This window comes from Panthera tigris, chromosome D2 (assembly GCF_018350195.1).
Source record: "Panthera tigris isolate Pti1 chromosome D2, P.tigris_Pti1_mat1.1, whole genome shotgun sequence".
Lineage (NCBI taxonomy): Eukaryota > Metazoa > Chordata > Mammalia > Carnivora > Felidae > Panthera > Panthera tigris.
This window is the reverse complement of record NC_056670.1, coordinates 26916877-26942025: the sequence shown is the minus strand read 5'-3', so window position 1 is coordinate 26942025 and position 25149 is coordinate 26916877. Positions and strand designations below refer to the sequence as shown.

The following is a 25149-nucleotide window of genomic DNA, read 5'->3' as shown; positions in this document are numbered from 1 at the left end:
ATCCAAAAGAATATGAATTCTATGATATATTTTGATCCACAGAGTTTCTATAAAATAATATGGACACATATATTTACTTTTCATAAATAACACAGTACCCACTATACAAAAAATGCTAACTTCCTTTCTGCTACTTGGTATTATTCTTTAGATATTTAGATATTTATTCTTTACTTGTTTTATCTGGCTCATATTGATTTTTCCTAAACTTCAGAAACATTACAAACAAAATACTGAGCCAAAGATACATTTCAGGGATGTTCTAAAGGTCAGCTTCAGAATTACAGACATTTTTATGAAGGATTTTTTTTTGTACCTCAAGAGCTGAGAGCAGCTCAGCCCAAATCTCTAATTATCTACATTTCAAATACATCAAATCAAGTAAATAAAATAAGGTTAAAACAGTTATTACCAAGTACTTTAAAAAACAAAGACACTTGATCAGATGAACTTGGTCTAGAAAAGAATACCCATATAGAAATGAATTAATTTTATTTTGAAATATTTGCTGCTATCTGAACACCTATAATATTTCAGGGCATTCATTTGTTTCCATGCCCTTCTGCTAGACTGTAGGACCTTTGACAGTAGGATCCATTTCTTTCTTTCTCCCTCCCTCCCTCCCTTCCTTCCTTCCTTCCATCCTCCCTCCCTTCCTTCCTTCCTTCCTTCCTTCCTTCCTTCCTTCCTTCTTTCCTTCCTTCCTTCCTTCCTTCCTTCCTTCCTTCCTTCCTTCCATTCTTCCTTCCTTTCTTCCTTCTATTGTTCCTTCCTTCCTTCCTCTTTCCATTCTTCCTTCCTTCATTCCCTTTTTCCTCCCTTCCCTCCATTCTTCCTTCCTTCCTTCTTTCCATTCTTCCTTCCTTCATTCCTTTTTCGTCCCTTCCTTCCATTCTTCCTTCCTTCCATCCATCCGTCGTTCCATTCTTCCTTCCTTCCTTCCATCCATCGTTCCATTCTTCCTTCCTTCCTTCCTTCCTTTTTTCCTCCCTTCCTTCTATTCTTCCTTCCTTCCTTCCATCCATCCTTGCACTCTTCCTTCCTTCCTCCCTCCCTTCCTTCCTCCCTCCCTTCCTTCCTTCCATCCTTCCTTCTTTTTTCCTTTCCTTCCTTCCTTTAAATCCAACTTCTTTAATACACAGTAAGCACTCAGTAATTTTTAAATAAATAAATAAATAAACATAAATGAAAAAAGGCAAAAAAAATAAGAGAGCCACTTTAGATTCATGGTTAAATGACAGTGAATGACAGTGTTTGAATTAAAATCCAGATATATAAGTAGCAATGCAGAGAATGAGTAGATATTTTCAATGAACAAGGTCCTTTCTAAATTTATCAGGCACACAGTAGTTATGACTCCTGATTATATACTGTTCAGATGTGGGGGTCATCTTCATAAAATTACTAAGAAGCATGAATAAAAATAAAAAAGTCATATAGAAGTAGAAATCAAAGAAGAAAAGAGGAATCAGGCCAAAAGAAAAAGATTAAATTGAATTGATGGGTACCATGAAATAGGTGGAAACTGCTAGTTTCTAGCAAAACTTTCAAGACTGAAGAAAACAGCTCAAATCAATATATTTTATGTCATTAAAGTGAACCAATTTTAATTAAAATAATAAAGGTCCAATGACCCATTGATTGGACAATAACCTAGGTCATAAAAAATGCAAGGCTTTCTTCTGTAATTTGTACTCAACCCAGAAGCCTCTGGTCTTCTGTCTCTCTTAAAGCAAATCCCAAAATGCAAAACAATTGCTTTCAAGCACTATGATTGTAAATAAAATGTCTTTGTAAAATTGTGCTTGGCTGACAAAACTGAAGCACATACATGTCATACACTCTGAATCTAAAGTTCTCTCTTGTCCAGCAAGAGAGCAGAGTCAGTATTAAAATGCAAGAGATGACTAATGTCTGGGAGAAGACAAGAGCCCCAAATAAGGGTCCCTGCTCTGTATTTATTAAGATCAGAAGGCTTACAAACGTGATGGGTGTGCACAAAGAGAAAATGAATCTGTGAACATTAACTCATGGGCATGAGGGAAAGGAGGTTTTGAAGATCGACGGTGTTGGGGGTTTGGGTCAATGTAAACCAAAATTCTGGCGCCAGGCAGATGTTATGTTACTAGCTGACAAGAGGCGACTTGTCTGTTTATCTTAGCCAGCCTAGAGGATAAGACAGATAGAGCCTGCAACCGCAAGGTCAACAAGGCACCTTTCTTTTGTTAATTAGCTCTGCTCTGGGCGACTTCCTCCTGCAGTGGTCTATAGCCCTATTTACCTGTTTACCTAATTTGGTCCTTCCTTCTTGTGAAAGAAGCTTTCTGCTATAGTACTAAGTTGGAGGGCATTATCACCCTGAATACCTAACCTGGCTTACCTCATATACCTTTGTATAGGGGCTTTTGCCCCCTTTCTCTATCTTGGGGACCTTTGTCCCCCTTCTCTATCCTTATTTGCCTAATCTTGTTTACCCAAACTTGGGTGTGAGCATCCTATGGCTTTGTAATTCTTTATGCCTTGCTAACCCATTGGTGCAAGCTCAGGAAATTCCTAAGCTTACTCCCCATACATACCCATGCTAAACAGTATGTCTTAAGATTCCCCCCACCCTCTGCCCCACTGGCTTGTTACATGCCTTGTTATTACATTCAAAATGTCTCCTTTGAACTTGGGATTTACAAGTGTATCTGACCTATCATTCATTCATCCGACTGTATTGTTAAAAATGTAATGGAATTATGTTCATTGTTTTCCTGAAAACTGTTAATTAATAAGTACTATTTGGTTAGATGAGTGACACAGTGAAATTTAATAATAGCAGCATTGAATCTAGAGTGACATAAGTCAGCTAAGACTTTATGGAGATCAGTGGGAAGCTCATTAGTTGTTAAGATCTCAGAGCAGTTATCATGTTCTTTGGACTTAAAGATTAACAAACTTATTTTTTTTCAGGGCATCCAGAATTGATCAGGATTATAGTAGCTAGCTTTTCCTAACACGGCCACAAAACACTTAAATTGAAAACAGTTAAATTGAATGTTCATTTAATATCAGCTAGCTAGTTTACTGGGCCTCCTCTGTGAAAATTTGTGTACTAAGTCAGGTTATAGTTAAAAAATGGCTTGGTGAATGTTCAATCAGAGCCAGAGTTGGTTGGATGATCTGGTGTCATCAATTCTATGTTACCCTTAATAGGGAGAAACATTGGCCAAGGGAATTCACATTACCTGGCCAGGATATATGTTCTTACAAACAGCAGAGGAAACACATTAACAGCCCCTTTTGTTTTATATTTTCTTCAAAGAGGGTAAGCTTCACTGTTTTAAAGTTATATTCTCCAAACTATAATCACAATCTAGTTCCACATTTCTAAGATAACATCATGGACATCTTAGCTGTGTTTAAAATGTGGAACAATTTTATAGAAAATTTTCCAACTGCTTTTTGCATCTGGTAAATCTCATCCATGTTTCTATATTCATGGATATCTTTATGCTTAAGTTGTATTTGCAACTACATATTGTAGTTGTCTATTGCTGCATAACAATTGATCTCAGTGCCTTAGAAGTACATTTATTATCTCAGAGTTTCTGTGATTTAGGAATCCTGCAATGACTTATCTGGATAGTTTTGGTTTAGGTTTTCTCACTGGGTCTCAGTCAATGTGTTGGCCACAGTTAAGAGTATATGAAGACTTGACTGGGACTCAGGAATATGGTTCTAAGATTATTCATGTTGCTGTTGACAGGAGGATAACTCCTTCACCATGTGGACTACTCACAACATGTCTTTTCCCACAGCAAGTGATGAGAAAGAGAGGCAGAGAAGGAAAGAAAAGCCACTGTTCTGTATAACGTAATATCAGGGTTACCATACTATTAATTTTGGCCATATCACATTGGTCACATAGACCAATCCTGATACAACATGGGAGGGAACATTGAAAGAGTGTGAATACCAAAATTTGAGGATCATTGGAGGCCATCGTGTAGGCTGATTTCCAGTTTGCCCTATGATCCCCAATGATTCATACCCCTGGAACATTCAAAGAATAATCACCCTTTCCCAAAGCCCCACAAGCCCATCTTATTACAGCATCAGCACATAATCTAGAATCTCATTGTATGAATCAGGTCCAGGTATGGATAAGTTTCCTTGGGTATAGTTCTATAGGTACAGTCTCTCCAGGACTGTTCATCTTCATTTGTAGGCTTGTAAACTAAAGAAGTAAGTTATCTGTGTTCACATACTCAACATACAAAGGTGAGGCAGGCATAGGATAATCACCATAGATATTTCTTTGTTTTTTTTTTTGTTTATTTATTTTTGAGAGAGAGAGAGAGAGAGAGAGAGAAAGAGAGAAAGTGCAAGTGGGGTAGGGGCAGAGAGAGAGGGAGACACAGAATCTGAAGCAGGCTGCAGGCTCTGAGATGTCAGCACAGAGCCTGACGCAGGGCTCGAACTCATGAACCGCAAGATCATGACCTGAGCCAAAGTTGGATGCTTAACTGACTGAGCCACCCAGATGCCTCTCACCATAGATATTTCTAATACGAAAGGGGAAAGATAGAAGATACACAGGAGTATTTGGTACCTAGAAGTTTTTAAATCCAGTCAGAAAACATTGGAAATTTATTGATTAGGACTCTGTCCTATTCCTGCCAAGGAGTGTTTCCTACATTGGCCATGTCTCCATTTTGGTTCTACCTTGAGTTATACTTTATCCTCATGAAAGATAGAGCATATTTACAGATACGTAGTCTTCTGAGCAGTCTGATTTCTCCTTGAAGGTCTCTTTTTATTTCCATTGTATTTGTTCCTTACATTCTAAGCTGACAGTGTTTTTGCCACTATCATTTTTTTCAAAGGAAATTACAGTTATCCTATTCACCTCCTGAGGGATACGTCATTAGACAAAGCCACTCCCAAAAGTACCTTGGAGAAAAGCCTTTCTTTATGTTGGTATTCTGCTGAAACAATGAAGTCTCCCCAGCTCCCCACACCCCAGCCTTCTAAAATCACTGTTGTTTGGTTGAGAGACAGACTTTTAGAAAGAACCTCTCTTCAGAGGCATAACCTTTGATCATTCTGAGATCTCAAAGGCACGCTTTCCCTTCAGCTTTATACAGGCTTTCCTCAGGGTTTCTTGAATATGATCTTTTCTTGGAATTCGTTTCTTAATATCACCATTGTTTACTTCTAACAGAGGTGGGAATCTTAAAATTAAGACTAGCTTAGATTATAAGATTTTATCTAACATCCCTATCCCACCCTTTTCAGTGTACCATTTCCTTATTGCACTTTTGTCTAAAGAGTAAGAAGAAACTAGGAGACACTTTCAACATAGTAGTTGGAAATCTCCACAACTAGCTCAACCAGTTTATTGCTATAAATATATATGTTTTTTTACCTTCCACATTTCTGCGGGTAACTGGATATGCTTTCTGTCACTACTTAATGAGGAATCTTTCTGCCAATTTTTAGTAAGATTTTTTCCATACTTCTTTTAAGTCTTCTCTTCCAGCTTTTACACAAGTCAGTTCTAAAAACAGTGTGTTTAAGGCACTTTAAGACCTCCCCAGAACTTTTCTCAAAATCCCTGCAGTTTATTTAGCTCCATTCATTACCTAGTTTCAAAACCAATCTCATATTTTAAGTTTTTATCATTATAGGTAGGATTAGACTTCTTATATCAAAATATTTATTTGCTATTTATGGTGGCATAATGAAGCACACAAAACTTTGCTTTTTAGAACAATATTTATTATCTCACTGTGTGTGTGCACGCGTGCGTGTGTGTGTGTGTGTGTGTGTGTGTGTGTGTATTAGGAATCTTGGAGTGTCTTAGCTGGTTGAGTTTGGTTAAGTGTCTCATAAGGTTGCAGTCAAGGTATTGGGCAGCATTACAGTTCTGAAAGACGTAACTGGGGCTGAAGAGTTCATTTCTAAGCTCTCCTATGTGGTTTCAGCAGGAGACTTCAGTTCCTCACCACTGGGCTTCTCTCATAGAGCTTATCACAACATGGCTTCCTCTAGAACAAATGATGAAAGAGAGACAGAGAGGAGAGAGAGACAGGGAGAAAGAGAGAGAGACAGAGAGAGAGAGAGAGAGAGGGAAAGAGGAAAGGTAAAGAGAAAAACCAAATCTTGGAGGTATATACCATCACTTCTGTCATAATCTATCAGTCACACATTCCAATCTTAGTAAAACATGGAGGGAGGTTACACAAGGTTGTGGATTCCAGGAGGAGGCAGGGGTTATTGGGGACCATATCAGAAGCTGGCTACCACAGATAGTATGGATGTGGTTTGTTCAAACTTAGGAAGCACTAAAATAGAGTAGTTAAAACAAGGCTCCCTATTCTGGAAAAAAAATTGGCAATTTCTTAAAAAGAAAAGCTAAATATACACTTACCTTATGATCCAGCAATTACATTCTGGGAGTTTATTTCAGAGAAATGAAAATTTAAGTCTACACAAAAATATATACATAATTGTTCATAGCAGCTTTTTATAATAGTCAAAAAATGGAAACAATCAAAATATTCATATGAAGAGTTAACACAAACTGTGGTGTACTCATACCATGGGACACTACTTGGAAATAAAAAGAAACAGACTATTGATATGTGCAACAACTTGAACGAACCTCAGGGCATTATACTGAGTGGAAAAGAATGTCATTCTCAAAAGGTTACATACTGTATGATTCCACTTACACAGATTTCTTGAAATAAAAATATAGAATGGAGAACAGTTTAATGGTTGTCAGGATTTAAAGAGAGTTAATGGGGAAGGATAGGTGTGACTATAAAAGGATAGTCTGAGGGAGATCTCTGTGGTATGGAATAGTTCTATATCTTCTTGGTTGTGGTGGTGGTTACATGAATCTACACACGCAATAAGATTACATGAAAGTATATACACACTTTACACCGATGGCAATTGCATAGTACTGATACTATACTGTAGTTGTGTACAATGTAACCATTGAGGGGTAAAGAGTGCATGGGATCCCTCTGTGCAATCTTGCAACTTTCTGTAAATATATAATTATTTCAAAATAAACGTTTAAAAAAATAATACATGGCCCTTCAAATCAGACAGTGTTCAAATCCCAGCTCTGTTAGCTACCAACTGTGGATAGATTACTTAACTATTTTTTATTAGTTTACAAAATTCTGTGGGCTCCTGGGTGGCTCAGTCAGTTGGGCATCTGACTTCGGCTCAGGTCATGATCTCACAGCTCGTGAGTTCAAGCCCCACGTCAGGCTCTGTGCTGACAGTTCAGAGCCCGGAGCCTGGTTCGGATTCTGTGTCTCCCTCTCTCTCTGTCCCTAACCCACTCCAATTCTGTCTCTGTCTCTCTTAAAAATAACTAAACATTTAAAAAAAAGATTACAAAAAATTCTGGTTAATTGGTTGGGATAATTTGTGGTGACAAAAATTTTAAGGTGAAGCTAGAAAGAAAACAACTGAAAGTAAAAGCACATGAGTCTTAAGATTTTACCTGTCTTTGCTTCATAATTTTCAAATCTGGTCACAAAAGGGGTGAGGAGATAGATAGTGTGGGAGAAGCAGAGGCAGAGAATGAAGTCCTCCCAGAATTTAATTGTCAATGGGTAACTGACAGCTTGTGTTATTCTTACCAGGGGGTGGCATTCTTGAAACATTGATTCTTCTTGGATATAGCCATGACATAAGCCTTTAATACTTACTTAAACTATTTGTCCCAGATCTTATGTTATTCATCTTTCAGTGGCCTTATTTGATACTGTTAATAACTTCAGTATGTTTTCTCTTAGACCTTAGCATGTATTTTCATCTCAAATAATTTATTTTTCTTAGCAACTGATAATCAATTTATTAAAAAGATTGATTTAAGCATCAGCAATGGTAACTTCAACCTTGACTCCTGGCTCAGTACTGATGGAAATAATCTGCTTCCCTATCTCAGAAGGACTGTGCAAATCAATGAGCTTGTGGATCCTCACCTGAAAATGATCCCACGTCTTAGAACCTTCACCACGAGGAATTTTTCTTGTAGTGATTCTCAAGAGTCTTGGTGGACATCTGAACTGGTCCTTTCTCTTTGAGATTCTTTTCCTTTGTGCCTCTGACCAAGCTGGCATATACTTCCTACCAAGATTTTATGTTTTGGTTGGTTAGAGTAATTCTAATTCAGTGAATCTCTGTTTTCATAGGTGTCCTTACCATATATTTAAAAGCCATGGCTGCAGTGTGGCTTCCTGACCCACCTGTTCCTCTACAGGAATGAACACAAGGAGTCAGTAGCAGAAGTCAGGCATCCAGAACTCTGCTGTAGCTGTGACCATCTCTTCCTCAAAGAGAACTCAAATCATTTATAGCTAATGATATCTCTCTGCCACCATTTTAGGACTGTGTATAAACTGTTGCCATATATTGTTCTATTTATAAATTCTTATTAATGGCATTACTTTCTGCTTCTGCTCCTCTAATATTGATTTACAATCCAACATTTCCATTTCCAGAACCCCTAGAGATGGAGTCATTGCATGTTTTCAAGTGTGAAAGGATGATGATACCCGTAAGAGGGTACTTTTCTTAAAACATCTGCTCTTAAATAACCATTTGCCTTATTTGCAAAATGGGGATTATAATATCTAGTTTAAAGACTTACTATGGGGATCAAATGAGATAATGTTTCTAAAGGGCATAGCACATTGCTTATGTTGACTCAAACATTGAATAAACAGCAACTCAATATGCCAGCACCTCTATCTTCCTCTGCTACTGTTTCCCTTCAGATTTGTTCATGGACATTCTGTTTTCTGTACCATCTCATGATGGTGGCCATCCAGTGTCTTAAGCTGTATCACTTTTACTTTCTGTGGGTTTCTTCTCCCCTGTCAATCTTGCCCATTACTCTGTGCACATCAGATTCCACTGGGTACTGAAGCCAAATTGTAAAGAGATCTTTCTTCCATTTTGTTCTTTTCAAGAATTGCTTTATACTCCACAACACAAAGTTGCTTTTTTTTTTTTCTAAGATTCACTCATGAGTCACATTTCCATAGGGAATTGAGTTGGGGGCTTCTTCGAGGGAAATCATCACACTATACTAAGAATCTCCTCTACCCTCAGGCAACCAACCTGCATTTTGGGAGAGACGATGCGCATCACTTCTGTTTCACATAGAATGAGTTCTTTCCTAGGAGGTTGCTCAGTTCCTCCAACAAATAGACTTCTCGTCCAACGAATCAAGGTTAATATGTTCCATTACAAAATCAGAAGGAAGCACTATTCTCTTTCTCTTCTTTCCTCATTTTATGTTCAGAAAATCCACTAATTGGACAATATCTATTCTCTCTCTCTTTCCTGAAATACCTAAATGATAAATAATACCATAGAAAATGAGAAACTATCCTAGGCAAACAGCTGTATTGCAAGGGACAGTAAGAGACCGCAAACAACCCTTACTTCCTAGAACAACAAAGAATACATTTTCTTGAACTCTCCAGGCAGCACCCCACCCCCATCTCTCTCTCTCTTCATATGTGTATAAATGTGTGTACGTGTATATGTAAACCCAGTAAAAAGAAATGTAATGCAACTACTCCAATTTACTGTCACAAACAACATAACGAAGTACACTTAACTAAGATTTTATGTCTTTATTGTCATGTCAAAAATTAACATGCGATCTTCTACAGTTTATATGCCAGGTAAAGATTGAACCTCCTGCTAGCAGATACTCAAATATTTTGATGAAGGAAAAGCAAGCACAAGTTAAGCAGGTGCGACTGCATGCCTCAGATTTCAAGGGACACCTCTTCTTTTATTTAGCAGGGGAGGGTAATGTTACTCTGAAGGCAGCTAAGGAGGCAGAATAGTTGCTACCTCTGTGTGTTTGGCAGGCTGCCAGCATTCCTGGCAATAGAGTCTGCTAAATCTTTTTTTTTTTTTTTAATCATTTTTGCTCATGTAGACTACTGAATACAATGCATAGAAACACAGTCCTTTCAAAATTACACAGCCTCCAATGCTCCTTACAATGTTTTTGGCTGCTATCAAGCAAAACCCCGGTTTCTGCTGACTTCCCATTTTAAATGACTCTTACAATAATTTCTTGAATTCTGCTTTCATGAAGCAGTTCTAAGAGAGAGAAAAAAATTTCCCCCAAGAAATTTGGGTAAATATGGCTAGGGGCCGAAGCAGAAAATGTGCTTTGCAAAGCTGTAGCCTGCCACTTCTTACATATTAAACATATTATTGTGAATTGGGGACTTAGTCACTTCTTTTCCCTTAAATGTGTCTTACAGCCATAGGCACTTGGAAATGCTCTGAATTAAAAAGTTTGGGTGTCTTAAATTAGTTCATGGTCTGTGATGGGTAAGTCCAGAACTGATTTAGGGGCCAAAGTGGGTTAATACTATTGATGTTTGCAAGATGGTTTCAGTATTTCTTCTCATCAGTTTAGCTCATACCCTATTGTAAGATAATAATGAAATTATACTTTATATCTATTTTAAGGACTAGTATAATATTATAAAATTTCCCTGGCATATAGACGATATAGCTTATTATCTTATCTTAGCTAGTGTGATAGATGAATAAATTGCTATTTGCTTTTTAAGTTTTTAAATCTGTAATGCTACATCAGATGTACCAAAGAAAATAAAGACATTTGAAATACTATATGGGGAATTACAATAATCGAGGACGTCTTTTCTCTATTAATCTGCAAATATGAGGATACCAAACCTTGCAATAAATATCCTATGAAGTTATAAGTAGAAACCCAGTAAAAGAAAAAAATATTCTTAAAGGAAAACTATTTTAATGAAAATTTTGCAAAGGGACTGTGATACATGATACATTTCTAGGTGTGAATGGAGCAGTTTGTACAACCTAGGACAGCTCTTCTCATTCTTGTCTTAATGATATTTTCCTGAAATAAATACATAAGGCTAAACTTAATTTTTTTTTAATATCTATTCATTTTTGAGAGATAGAAACAGTGCAAGCTGAGGTGGGCAGAGAGAGAGGGAGACACAGAATCTGAAGCAGGCTCCAGGCTCTGAACTGTCAGCACAGAGCCCAACGTGAGGCTCGAGACCAGGAACCGTGAGATCATGACCTGAGCCGAAGTTGGAAGCTTAACCAACTAAGCCACCCAGGCGCCCCGAGCTAAACTTTTATAATTGCGCACGTACTAAATGGAAACCTTCACAGCAGTGCAGCATTGAGAGCTGTAGCCCTCAGTTACTCGGGTTTCACCTTCTCGTTCTTCCCTTTTGGTGGAGAGGAGGTACTTACAGTGTGTCCTAAAGGATCCCTTCACAGATGCTGCCCATGTCTGCTGTCCCCTTCTCTGGAGCCCTTTAGAACGTTGGTGTGGTGACGGTAGAAGTGTAACATTATTCATTTTTACTATTTCACTTTTTATATTCTCCATGAGGTCTAATTCCTCCTTTGGAACTCGACATCCACTGTATCTTTATGCCTTGGCCAAAACTTTAATTTTTTTAATTCCTCAAACTGCCGTCTTTTTCTGTGTCGATAGTGTTACTGTTGCTGCTGTGCTACTGCTTGGAAGCATTCTGGGAAGGGAGCCAGCTCCAAATTTACATTGGTTATAAATCAGGCAATTCATTAATAGTATAGCATGACTGAAGTTCCCGAACCGTTGCTTCCCTGAGAGTTACCACTTAGTCCTGTAGATGCCCCCAGAGAGCTCTCTGTTTATGGGAAGTGTTCTTTCTACTATGTAAAATCTGAGAATATTTCAGTGTGGGCAACCCACCCAAGAACGTGACTTCCTATATTTACAAAGTAGCTTGGGTCCTAGAGAGATGTTATAATTTTGTCATTTTCAAGGAGATCATATTTTCAACATTTGGTGTCAATAAACTCGTGTGAATTTTTTTGTGAACCTTATGCGGTTATGTTGGGTTTTTTGTTGTTGTTGTTCTAGACCCCATCTGCTTAGCATAGTTTTATGTTGTGCAGAATACATTGATATCTCACCTGATTTATAAAAACCCATATTATGTTAATTTATTGAGTGCAGTTTTAAATAACACATAATGTAAATATAAATCTCTGCAAAAATAACAATGTACCCATTTATACATTTCTTTAAGCTAAAGGTATAATTACTGGCTACCTGAAAATAACATTAACATCATTGTAGGCATGAATTGGGAGAAATATTCATATCCATTCAGCGGATTTGCTCTGGAATTTTGAAATAGACCTTCCTCTAAAGAATTTCTTTTTTATTGTTAAGTCTAACAGATCATGTAATAATTGGAGTTTTTTTTTCTTATCATGATCAAAAATTATGCTCTTTTATTGTTAATGCAAGACTCTTTGACCTAATTGAAGTTTGATTATTTAAGTAAGCTGAGATTCTGGATCTGATCTTTTATTACATTGTTTGCTTTACTAAGTTATAGAAACTTACTAAAGGATTATGATTATTTTTTCCCTCATAACAGCTGTATATTGAGATCATACTTCCCAGCATACCTAAACTTTTCCTACCCATATATGGCACACTTGTTTTCAGTGCCTAAAGTTCCTTTCCCAAATTTATTTTTATTTTATTCTATCTGGTTTGTACAATGCCATTACTTTAAAAGGCCGATTAGAATCAATATAAAACACCTTGGATATTATATGCTAGATGAATTTTCTTACAAATATATATCAAGTAATATTTTTGACTTTTTAAGATGTGAGAGCCAGGAAAGAACATCAAGTTAGAGAAAAGCATTGTAGTGGCTACATATTTCTGTTTTACTTCTGTCTCTCTGTTTTCTCTGTCTTACTTTCATATAAAAGTTGCTTAGAGAATAGACTGAAATATTTACTAAATCAAATAGAAACTGTATAGATATCTGCCACGACATACACATATTTTAACCAAGTATGAGAAACCCATGCTAAGGTTTTCCTGAATCCACATGATTTACTCCCCTAGAGCTCCAATTTGTAAGCAGAACCTAACTTATTGCCACAAAATAAAGAAATATGGAAAAAGGACTTATCCCTGCCTCTTGTTTTCTTCATGCCTTTTAAAACATATTGCTTTCTAAGATACCTAAAACCTCTGATTGCTTCTTTCGTTGTACCTTGGCTTCCACCACTTCTCCACACTGACCTATTTTACTGTTTCTCAAACACCCCAAGTGTGATTCCACCTCAGGGCTTTGGAAGCACCTGTTTTCTTTGCATGGAATATGTTTCCCCCAGATGTATTGTATGGGTGCACCTGTCCCTCCCCCCACCTCTTTTCCAGATGTACCTTATCAGTGACATGTACCTGATTCTCGCTGTTAAAATTCCAACTCTCCTTTGTTTCATGCACTCATCCTTCCTTACCTCATTGTAATTGATAGCATTTCTTTCCTTATAGAATGCCTGATGTTTACTCATTCATTACATCTTTTGTCTTTCTCTTAACTAGAAGCTTTGTCTGTTTGTGTGTGTGTGTGTGTGTGTGTGTGTGTGTGTGTTTGTTGTTGTTATTGTTTGTTTTTTCTCCCAATTACATATTCTCAAATCTTAGAACAGTACCTGGGATAAAGTAGGCTCTCTACTTATTTATTGAATAAATAAATGAATGACATAGCAGAAATTATGTTATTACTTTAACTGCAACAATATCTTACTTATTGACATACACAGAGCTTCTAAACTGCAGTTTAGGTACAGCCATCTCCTGAGAGGATGAGGTTGGGGTTGCAGAACTTTTAAGAATATACTTTGCTTAAAAAACATACCAGCTTTACCCTGAATATCCTTAGGGTGGTCTTGGCGGGGACACTGGTGGATATTAAAGTGCAGGAGACCAAAGCCACCCTCTCTTATATTCCTTGGGCATTGATTCCTCTGGTTACTGGGAGAGGAGAATCCTCATATTTTTATAACATTGGTGCTTATTTGGGAATGTTGAGTGTGTAAAGTGTATGTGAGGGAAGAAGTGGTATTTAATTATGTAGTTAAACAAAACAATACATGTAAACACAACAGAAGGCCATAAGAAAATTACTTTTTTTCAATGTACACTAACTGTATTTTCTAGTATTTTATCATCTTTTTTTCTTTAAATATTTTTATTATTTTTGAGACAGAGAGAGACAGGGCATGAGCCGGGGAGGGGCAGAAAGAGAGGGGCACACAGAATCCGAAACAGGCTCCAGACTCTGAGCTGTCAGCACAGAGCCCGATGTGGGGCTCGAACTCACGAACCGTGAGATCATGACCCGGGCTGAAGTCGGACAGTTAACCAACTGAGCCACCCAGGCACCCCCTATCATCTTTTATGTACATCTCTCCTTTTTAAATTCCTTAAATATGATTTTCCAAATTGATTTGATTAAACAATTTTTTCAAGCCATGCTGGGGAGGTTTGGTTTTTATGTGTTTGCTATAGATGATATAAATACAGACTGATGTATATAACCAAGCAGTTTGGAAACAGTACTATATAAATGCTATTTATTTTAATTATTATTATTTAGTGGCAATTATATTATGATTTAGTTAAGCTTTATTATATTGTTCTAGGGTATTATCAATCTAGGAATGCTCATAAAAGTTCAATATCATTTGCGGTTTTATTTTGTCTTTGTAATCTATTTCTTGTGAATATGTAAAGAGAAAGGGATTGGGAAGTTTAAAATTCTTTTCATTTTTCTTTCCCATGTTTGAATAGCTACAGAATTACTAAATCCTATACAATTTCCCTCTCCATCTATCTACCTAGTTCTTACTCCCGAAATGAGAAACCAAAATCATTAGCTGCTTTTCACCTTTTGCCTGAGCCTCATCTACTGTCTGGGATTCTTCAAACCATAAGTGGAATGGAAAATTGAGCACTGATAAAAATATTTTTGATATTCTTTCTGCACATTTTCTCATTAAACATACAGGGAGGAGGTTCACTGATGCTGACAGAGTAGCTGATTGTGCCTGGAAGAAATATTGTGGTGGCAAGTACAAATTAGATCATCTCGGACTAGCTTGCGTTTTGCTGTTTCAGCTGCTATGAATGACTACAACAAAATAATTTTTTTTATTAATGTGAACAAATACATCAGGTAGAAAATTACTTTAAAAATAGTGATTTGGGCTTGCAACACCATTTCAATCCACATGAGCACAACAGTATGACAAGAGCTAGATGATCAACATCAGCCTTCTTTCTAAAATTTGAATTCATGTGTTGTAAAAGCAATAAAGATATCTAGAGCTAAATAAATTAATATATTCAGTAAAGGTTTTGCCTGCTCCATTTCTCACCTCTGCCGTCATTAGTTTCATGACGTAAAAGAAAACACTTTCAAATTTTGTTTTTTGACGAAATAGATACATCAATGGCATGTCTAAAAGATGGATTCATTTTGACAGTAGGAATAAAAAAAGAGCAAGATATGTGGCTACGGCATGCATAACATTTTGGAAACGATGCTCTAGCCTATTTGATGGCTATCCAGATATCTCTAATATGGGGGTGCATTGTCTATTTTCAATAATGTTCTTCTTTAAGAAACAGAAACACTGTCTCTTTGGTTGCATATTATACAAAAGAAGTGTACCAACCCCGTACAGTTAAATAACTCCTCTTAGGGGTACCTAGACACATTTTTTTTTCATGAAATGTAATGGGTAAGTTTCAGAAATGTTGTAAAATCATGGCATGAGATTTAAGGATCAAAATATATACCTTTTAGAACAATATATATTAATAATAACATTCCAAATTATATATTAGAGAAGCTTATTATTTTTTTTCTTATCTAGTCTTATACTTTTTTTTCTTTAAGGTGAATTGTGGTTAGATATTATTTATTTGCACTTGACAAAATATACTGAGTTCTGAGAAAATATATGACAACTGAATATACATACACATTCTTTCATCTGCCAAGAAAGAGGCTGACTTTAAAAAGTATTAAATACTTCAATACCCAAAAACAAAACAAAATAAAACAAAAACTACAACAAATAATGTGAATAGAAAAATGAGCAGAGGACCTTGATAGACATTTTTCTAAAGAAGACAAACAAATGAAAAGATGCTTAACATCACTTATCAACAGGGAAATGAAAATCAAAACTATAGTGAAATATCACTATATGCCTATCAGAATGGCTAGAATAAAAAATACAACAAATAACAAGTGTTGGCCAACATGTAGAGAAAAAGAAACCCTCGTGTACTATTGGTAGGAATGCAAACTGGTGCAGCCACTATTGAAAACAGTATAGAGGTCCCTCAAAAAATTAAAAATAAAATTGCCATATGATTCAGTAATTCCACTGCTGGGTATTCACCCACTGAAAATGAAAACACTAATTTGAAAAGACATATGCCCCCCCATTTTTTCTGCAGCCTCATTACAATAGTCAAAATATGAGAACAACCCAAGTGTGTGTGTACAGATGAAAAGATAAAGTGGATATATATACACATATAGGAGTATTACTCAGTTATAAAAAAGAATGAAATCTTTCCATTTGCAACATCATGGCAGGACCCAGAGGGTATAATGCTAAATGAAATAAGTCAGACAGAGAAAGACAAGTCCCATAGGATTTTACTTATGTGGAATTTAAGGGGAAAAATAATAAGCAAGCCAAGAAAAAAACAGACAAACAGAATATGAGACTCTTAAATACATAAAACAAACTAGTGGCTTCCAGAGGGGGAGGGGGCTTGGGGATGAATGCAATAAACACAGGGGATTAAGAGTACACTTATCACCATGAGCACTGAGTAATGTATAGAATTGTTCAATTATTATATTGTAAACTTGAAAATAATATAACACTGTTAATTATAATTGAATTTAAAAGTATTAAAGACTACCAATGTATAATTTAGTTTTATTGATTATGTTTAAAAATTTAGATGTAGTAAAGGAGATATGCATTTTAAGTGGACAGCGTGCACATGGGGAGACCTCAGTTAGTCTGAATCTATCCTTTATTACTTGTATGACAGAGGCTATGTTGCAATACAAGCCCATGAATAGAAACACTTCATAATGTAAGCCAAACTTTTATTTTATCAAGGAGAGAGTTTTGTTTTTTAAAATTTAAAATTTTATATTATTATTTTTGAGAGAGAGAGAGAGAGAGAGAGAGCGAGCGAGCATGGGGGAGAGGGATAGAAGGAGAGAGAGAAAGAGAAAGAGAATTTAAGCAGGCTCAATGCTCAGTGACCCTGGGATCATGACCTGAGCTGAAATCAGGAGTTCAATGCTCAACAACTGAGCAACCCAATGTCCCTACAAAGGAGAGAATTTTTTAACTGACTAATTTAACTATGAAATATTTCTAGAGTGTAGATGAAATAGTCAAATATCTGCAAATTACTATATCAATTTAAATATATATGTTTATAATAAAAATTACATGAAACATTTGGATGAGAACTATTACTTAGCCTTTGCTCAGATTTCATCAAACACATCTCTTTGCATTCTTTATTTGCATCTTGACACCTCAGCAGCTTCATCTTCTTTGAGTCATCTAAGACAATTTTCCAGAAACATCACTCTGTTTGAAATACTCAAATGTATGAATAAATGGATCATGTTATCACTCAAAAATTTATTTCATAGATATCCCAGAAAATTAGGTCATTCCCATTTATTCGTTTATTCTGTAAGCATGTATACATGATCTCCATAAAGTAAGGTTACTTTGATACAGTGATTTTCAAGATGTTTGTTTAAAATTATACCTAATAGTTAATAGTTTTATGAGAAGACATCTCAGGAATAGTCACTAAATTGTTGTTATATTTCTTTGCCTTTATTTTTATTTATTTATTTTTTATTTTTTTTTAAGTTTATTTATTTTTGAGACAGAGAGAGACACAGCATGAATGGGGGAGGGTCAGAGAGAGAGGGAGACAGAATCGGAAGCAGGCTCCAGGCTCTGAGCCATCAGCCCAGAGCCCGACGCGGGGCTTGAACTCACGGACCGGGAGATCGTGACCTGAGCCGAAGTCGGACACTTAACCGACTGAGCCACCCAGGCGCCCCTCTTTGCCTTTATTTTTAAATGCATATAGATGGCCTCTGTAATTGGCCAAAGACAGAATTGGTTGAGTCTTTCCTAAGCATGTTGACCAAAATAGAACATTCACCTGGTGAATTGCCTAAATTTGAATCAAATAGAGGGGTGCCTGGATGGCTCAGTTGATTAAGCGTCAGACTGTTGGTTTAGGCTCAGATCATGATCTCGTGATTTGTGAGTTTGAGCCCCGCATTGGGCTCTGTGCCAACAGTGCAGAACCTGCCTGGGATTCTGTTTCCCCCTCTCTTTGCCCCTCCCCTGCTCATCCTCTATCTCTCTCTCTTTCTCTCAAAATAAATAAATAAACTTTTTAAAAAAGGAGTATCAAATATAAAGTTACCACCTTTTTTAAAGTAATACTTATGTAACAGAAGTCCTTTTTTGATAGTTGAATATATCCATTAAATTTATGTGTCCATTTTTTTAACCAAATCGGGGTGTAATAATATTGCAGATCTTTCTGGAGACTAATGAGGTTTAAATTAAGAGTATGGTTAGATTAGTAACTTGCACATAGTACTTGACACATGTCAAATAAATGATAACCTCTTATATTTATAAAAAGAATCACCAATTTTCATGTTGTATTTTTCTTCAATGTTAATTAACAAAAGGTATGTTAATAGATGCATAAATAATGCAACTACACATAATAACAGGTCATGTAGATAATTTTATCATTTTGTATTTATTTACTACCTGAATCTAAATGAAATGAAAAATTTTAAAAATGATGCTATTATGCATCAACTAACATATTTGTCATTTGAAAATTTTGTTTAGAATGTGTTTATAAGAGAAAATAATATCTAAAACCATATGATATTTCTTCTCCTTCTCCTTCTTTCCTTTCTTCTTCTTCTTCTTCTTCTTCTTCTTCTTCTTCTGCCTCTCAGTAGCTTTCTGACTTTATATTTATTTTTTTATATTGAAGAATAGTTGACATAAAATATTGTATTAGTTTCAGGTATACATAGTGATTTGATATTTATATACATTATGAAATAGCACGACAATAAGTCTAGTTACCATCTGACCATATACTAATTTCCAAGTTGCATGTTGGGTATAGATTCTTTTTTTTTTTTTTTCATTTTACACCTTACATATAAAAGTGAGTCTTAGTTTCATACCAGTTACATTCTAGAAATTCACTTCTAAATTAGGAACTGAGAACTGAGAATATGGTTAGTTATAGAAGGAATGTGATTGAAAGTGTTTACATTCCAAAATCTGCTCACTCCACGTTGTTAACAAAATAGTGTGAGTGTGTGTATGTGATGAAAAATTGCAGAATACAGTAGTACAGAAATTAAACACAATGGAATAAGAAATAGTCCATGTGTTCAAACTGTGCCTGAAAGAAAATCAAATTTGATAGTGAACAGGAAGTGGAAAATAGAAAATTATGTGTGTGCTCTGGAGCAGGCTTCTCAGCATAATCTGTGAGATTGAGAGATTGCTGACACTCATTTTTAGGATAAATTTCATCTCAAAATTTATTGCTACTTTTGCATTAATTTTGATAGATCTTTAGTTCACTCCTATGGGTTGATTTAAAAAACAAAAAGCGCAATACTTGAACTTTGGTCCTGTTTATGCCATTAATTATGTATGTGTTTCTTCATTTGTCAAATGCTTCTTGGGCTTCTACTCTGTGCCCTGGCACTTGAGTAGGCATCAGTAATTCCAGCAGGAGTAAGCTATGGTCCCGACATTCACATAAATCAGACTAAGAGGAGGAGACAGATGTTTAAACTGATAATACACACATGAACAGATGGGAGAACAAGGGAGTAAGTGGTCACCTATGGACCAGTGAGAGCACTGGGATACTTGTCGTAGGTGCCAGGAGACAGTATTCCATACTGTGATGAGCTACACATCTGTAGGGCAAGGCTGGGGCAGAATCTTGGAGGATATTTACACCATACTGGACTTTGGAAAGTTTATTTTATAGGCAACACAGAACTATTGAAAGGTTTTGATCAGGAAGTCACTCTTATACCTATGAGAGCTTTGGTCCTTTAATCTATAAAATAAAAGAGATTAAGTTGACATTTTCTATCCCTTCTTGTTATAAACTTTTGCGATGTATCAGTGAAATTTGGTTGTTATTTTGTCCAACAAAAGGGGAGGGAAAAGAGAGAGTCTGAATGAGAAATTCAGATGTGTTGATTGCTTGTATCAGCTACCATATAGTTTCATCAACCAAGGAAAACCTGACTGCTGTTTGGAGTAGGCAAGAGGTGAAGATATAGGAGCACCTGGGTGGCTCAGTCAGTTGAGGGTCCTACTTGGCTCAGGTTATGACCTCATGGTCCATGAGTTTGAGCCCTGAGTTGGGCTCTGTGCTGATAGCTCAGAGCCTGGAGCCTGCTTCAGATTCTGTGTCTCCCTCTCTCTCTGACCCTTCTGCACTCACACTCTGTGTTTCTCTCTCTCTCAAAAATAAATAAACATTTAAAAATTAAAAAAAAAAAAGAAGTGGAGAGATAGAACAATGTGAGTGGTGCATTTTCATCCTTTAATTTAAAATAAATTATTTTAGAAGATCCTATTCTTTGTGAAGGAGTTCTTAATGAGATTTCAGGGTATGTTGATGACCTTGGCCTTTTCCTAATGCTTGGTAGCTTTATTAGAAAACAAGGATGAAAGTGAGTCTGTGAAGTTGATCCTACCCCTACCATTCTACCTCCAATACCCTCAAGTTGTTTTAAAATTTTGGGTTTCAGATGCTGAAGATATAATAGTAAATGTAAAAGATTATGGCCCCTACTAGAATTTATAGTCTTGAGGGGTGGAGATAGGGACCAGCAGTAATTAAATATCAACACAAATAACATTTACCAGTTAGGTCCTTATAGGGTAGCTAGGTTTAGCAAATAAAGATATAAGACATCAATTTAAATTCAAATTTTAGATATATGATTAATAATTATGCTAAAATATAATAAAATTATTTGTTAATTATCTGAAATTCAAATTTAACTGAGCATATTATTTTTCCTAGAAACCCTAAACATTCTTAGTTTTTCAGATGGGTTAATAAAATTAAGTAATTTAGTCACTGAAGTTTTTTTCTTCTTTTCCTTGGGGAAAAATTAATTCCAAAAGAGATTATTCAAAGCTAGAACATCATTCTTGGGTAATGTTTTAACTTTTGAGAGTATGCCTAGTTAATAATTATGGCTCTCATATCCTTTTCTATCCACTAAGATTATTGTATGCTATTCCCAATATTGTTGCTTTGCTTCTGTAGGAGTGAGACCACTCCCTGTATTACCCACATCTTCTTGAAAACCTAGAAAGCTCATTTCAACAAGTGTGGACTTGTCACCATTCAGAAACTTTTTTATAATATCCACTGAAACATAATAGCACTTAAAACATTATTTAGTATTGTTAGTTTATACCTGCACTTTACTGATTTTAAAGTTTATTTATATTGAGAGAGAGAGAGCATGAGCACAAGCCAGGAAGAACAGAGAGAGAGAGAGAGAGAGAGGGAGAGAGGGAGAGAATCCCAAGTAAGCTTAGCAGTGACAGGGGGGCTCCATCTCACAAACTAGGAGATCCTTACCTGAGGCAAAATCAAGAGTCAGACGCTTAACTGACTGAGCCACCCAGGCAGCCCAGGCTTTATAACTGAAATTCATTTTTGTCTTTGTTCTCTAAATGCATACCATTGACTTAAATACTTTACTAATTCAGCTAATATCATAGTGATTCTTTTCTCTGTTCTGAAGGATCTTATTGACCTTGCAAAATGGGTGATAATGCTGGTCTTTCACCAGCATTGGTGGTTGGATCCCCCATTAGAAGAGAGTGATGGAGGTAGATCTGTAATGTTGATACTCATCCAAACTCCAAACTTTTGCTTGTAATTTTGGGTTATTTGTCCCATGACAAATGATATAGCCAAGACCTCAGCATTAAAGGCCCCATAGAGGTTTTCTTTTCTCATAGTGATGTCTCCTGTTTATAAAAGTGCAAAGGAAGACTTCACTGAAGGGAAAGAACCTTGTTAAATATGATTCTTTTGAGGGACGCCTAGGTGGCTCACTCAGTTAAGCACCGACTTCAGCTCAGGTCATGATCTCACAGTTTGTGGGCTCGAGCCCCGCATTGGGCTCTGTGCTGACAGCTCAGAGCCTGGAGCCTGCTTCAGATTCTGTGTCCCTCTCCCCCTCTGCCCCTCCCCCACTCATGTTCTGTATCTCTCTCTCTCTCTCTCAGGAATAAATAAACATTAAAAATAAATAAATAAATACAATTCTTTTGAGAAAATCCAAAAACTAATATACATTTAGGACAAGATTTTTTGCTAACTAATTTATACCACTTTAAAAGAGCTTAAGTTCTCACCTAGAAGACCAAGACTTGAGACTTGGGAAGTGCTTATAGAAGATGAGATTAAAGAGTGTGATGGACAAGTCAGAATTCTAAGAAAAAAGAAAGGAAGGAAGGAAGGAAGGAAGGAAGAAAGAAAGAAAGAAAGAAAGAAAGAAAGAAAGAAAGAAAGAAAGAAAGAAAGAAAATATGAAAAACTCAAAGATTAAAGCATACCAATGTTTTAACTAGAAATTAATAAAAATTGATCACATAATCTGCTGGAAATTTAAATTTATATGAGTGGGATTAAGGGGAGATTATGTGTAAATATGGAATTCAGACCATTTTGGAAGTTTGAAATAGAAAAATAAGAGAGAATAACTTAAATATTAAACAATGATTTCTTTGAAGTTTTGAAGTAGGTAGGATTGAAGCCATAGCTTCAGTCGTAGCTTTCCATGATTAAAAGTGGAGGTGGGAGCACTTGGGTGGCTCAGTTGGTTAAGCATCAGACTTTACCTCAGGTCATGATGTCACGGTTCATGGGTTTGAGCCTGCATGGGACTTTGTGCTGACAGTTTCAAGACTGGAGCCTGCTTCAGATTCTGTCTCTCTCTCTCTCTCTCTCTCTCCCTCTCTCTCTCTGCTCCTCCCCTGCTCTCTATCTCTAAAAAATAAATGAACATTAAAAAAAAAAGTAGAGGCAAACTAATACAAGTAGAGGTAAACAATCAAAGAAGCATAAATGACCAAAAGAGTTGAGCTATCCCTGGAGTCTATAACAAGTCTACACAAAAAGCTTTTAAGCTTTTTAAAAAGTGGAATATACATGTTCTTCCAATGGAGAGAAATAAGGGTGTTACAGGAACAATTATTTTTTAAAATGAAGAGAATATATGAAGTAAGTAACACCATGTAGTTTAAGTGTTCTAGAAGTACCTGCTTAGAGGAAATACAGTGGAGTTTTGGCTTACTGAGGAGAGGGGATAGGAAATAGGCCTTGTAGGAAATTCACCAGAACCAGTAAAAAATGAAGAGAGGAATACTGATTGTGAATGGAAGTCCAGCTGAAATTAGGTATCAGGCCCCCAAACCAAGAGCACACTGTATACACTGTTAGCCAATTTGAAAATAAATTATATTTTAAAAAAAGAAATTAGGTATCAAAATTTAAAACAGGGCATTTCTTCTGTCTTTTGCCAAAAGAAGGAGGAGGAGGAGGAGAAGGAGGAGGAGGAGGAGGAGGAGGAAGAGGAGGAGGCGGAGGGAGTAATGATTTAGGATTAAAGATTGGCAACCTAGGGAAGATTAGATGGGTAGGTGATGGTGACAGGTGACAGAGGAGGGAAAGAACCTTTGGAAGATAGGCTTTTAGGGAAGGCAGCAATGACAGAACTAAGCTGAATCTTAGTCTGGGTAGTGAGTAAAGTGTAGTCAGAAGTAAGCCAGAGAAGCCAATGATAAGAGAAATAAGTGCAGTAGAGATTTTGATGTGGGTGACGTGGAAGTTTAATAGCTTAATGAGAATAGGATTGATATCACTGAAAACAGTTCTAAATTTTGAAGATGGAGGTGTACAGGGTGACAAGTTCTATGTTAGAAGTCAGGCAGGCTACTAAATGAGCTAAAGAAACTGAGTTTCAAGGTGTCATTGAGCTAGCAACACTGGTTTCAAAGGTGTCAGTAACAATGGATAATAAGAAAAGTTCTAATCTAAATGCTGGCGTCATGAGGAAGATAGGGTGATTTGGAGTTTTTAATCATTATAGGTAGAATGTTTTCTACAAACTGCAACCTAAAGCAATTTTTCCTTAGAGCAAAATACTGCCTAAACCTCGGCTATTAAGTTAGATTTTATATGCTGAGTAATGTTTAATACAACAAGATTTCAGTAAAATACCACAACCACAGGAATGTGATTTGTATGCATATTTCAGAAATATGAGGATTGAACAGAAATATGAAAGGACTGCCCATGGTCATAAATTAGAAATTACATGAAGAAAATTTTATTGGACACATTTGCAATGCAATTCTGAAAAGAAGTCCAGTGATTGTGATACTCGCATCCATATTTTATACTGAACTTCATCATAGAGTTTAAATCATCATTTCAAAACTAGCTAGTATTTATTCAAACTGCTTCAGTGCATTTAATAACTCCATTCCTACCTCAAACTTATGTAACCCTTGTAAGAACTGGTGGCCAGGTAATCACTACAGGTTATTTTACTTTTGTTCATGCTTTAGAAACTGTTCACTTCATTCTATTGACCTTGGTTACAGATCCCTTTACTTCTGATTATATCCTTACCTTTCTGCCATCCCCACTGGGTTTGATGCAAAACATTGTCCCATTGATTCTGAAGCCTGCCTCTATAATATCTTTCTTCTTCCTTGAAACCACCCTCAATCTAGTGGCCTTTCTCTGAGACAAGATGAATCTGTGTGTGTGGCGGGGGAAAGGGGGCAGGCATGTGGGTGTATACTTGTACTTCTGAGTGGGTCTTAGTCATTAAAATTTTGTGGAAAGAATTATTTTTTAATTGTTTTGATAAGAACACTTACCATGTGATCTGCCTTCTTAACAGAGTTTTAAGTGTACAGGAGAGGATTGTTAACGATAAGCACAGTGTTTTATAGCAAATCTCCATAAATTACCCATTTTGAATAACTTAAAGTATATATCTTTTGAGGGGCACCTGAGTGGCTCAGTTGGTTGAGCATCTG

At 36.3% G+C, this 25149-nt stretch overlaps 1 protein-coding gene and 1 pseudogene across 8 annotated transcripts in view; one reads left to right on the top strand and one right to left on the bottom strand.

The window, feature by feature from the left end:
• Window positions 1–25149, top strand: part of CTNNA3 (catenin alpha 3) — a 1692711-nt gene that overhangs the window by 1378152 nt on the left and 289410 nt on the right. The window lies entirely within an intron of this gene.
• LOC107180930 lies at window positions 7884–8235 on the bottom strand (annotated as a pseudogene).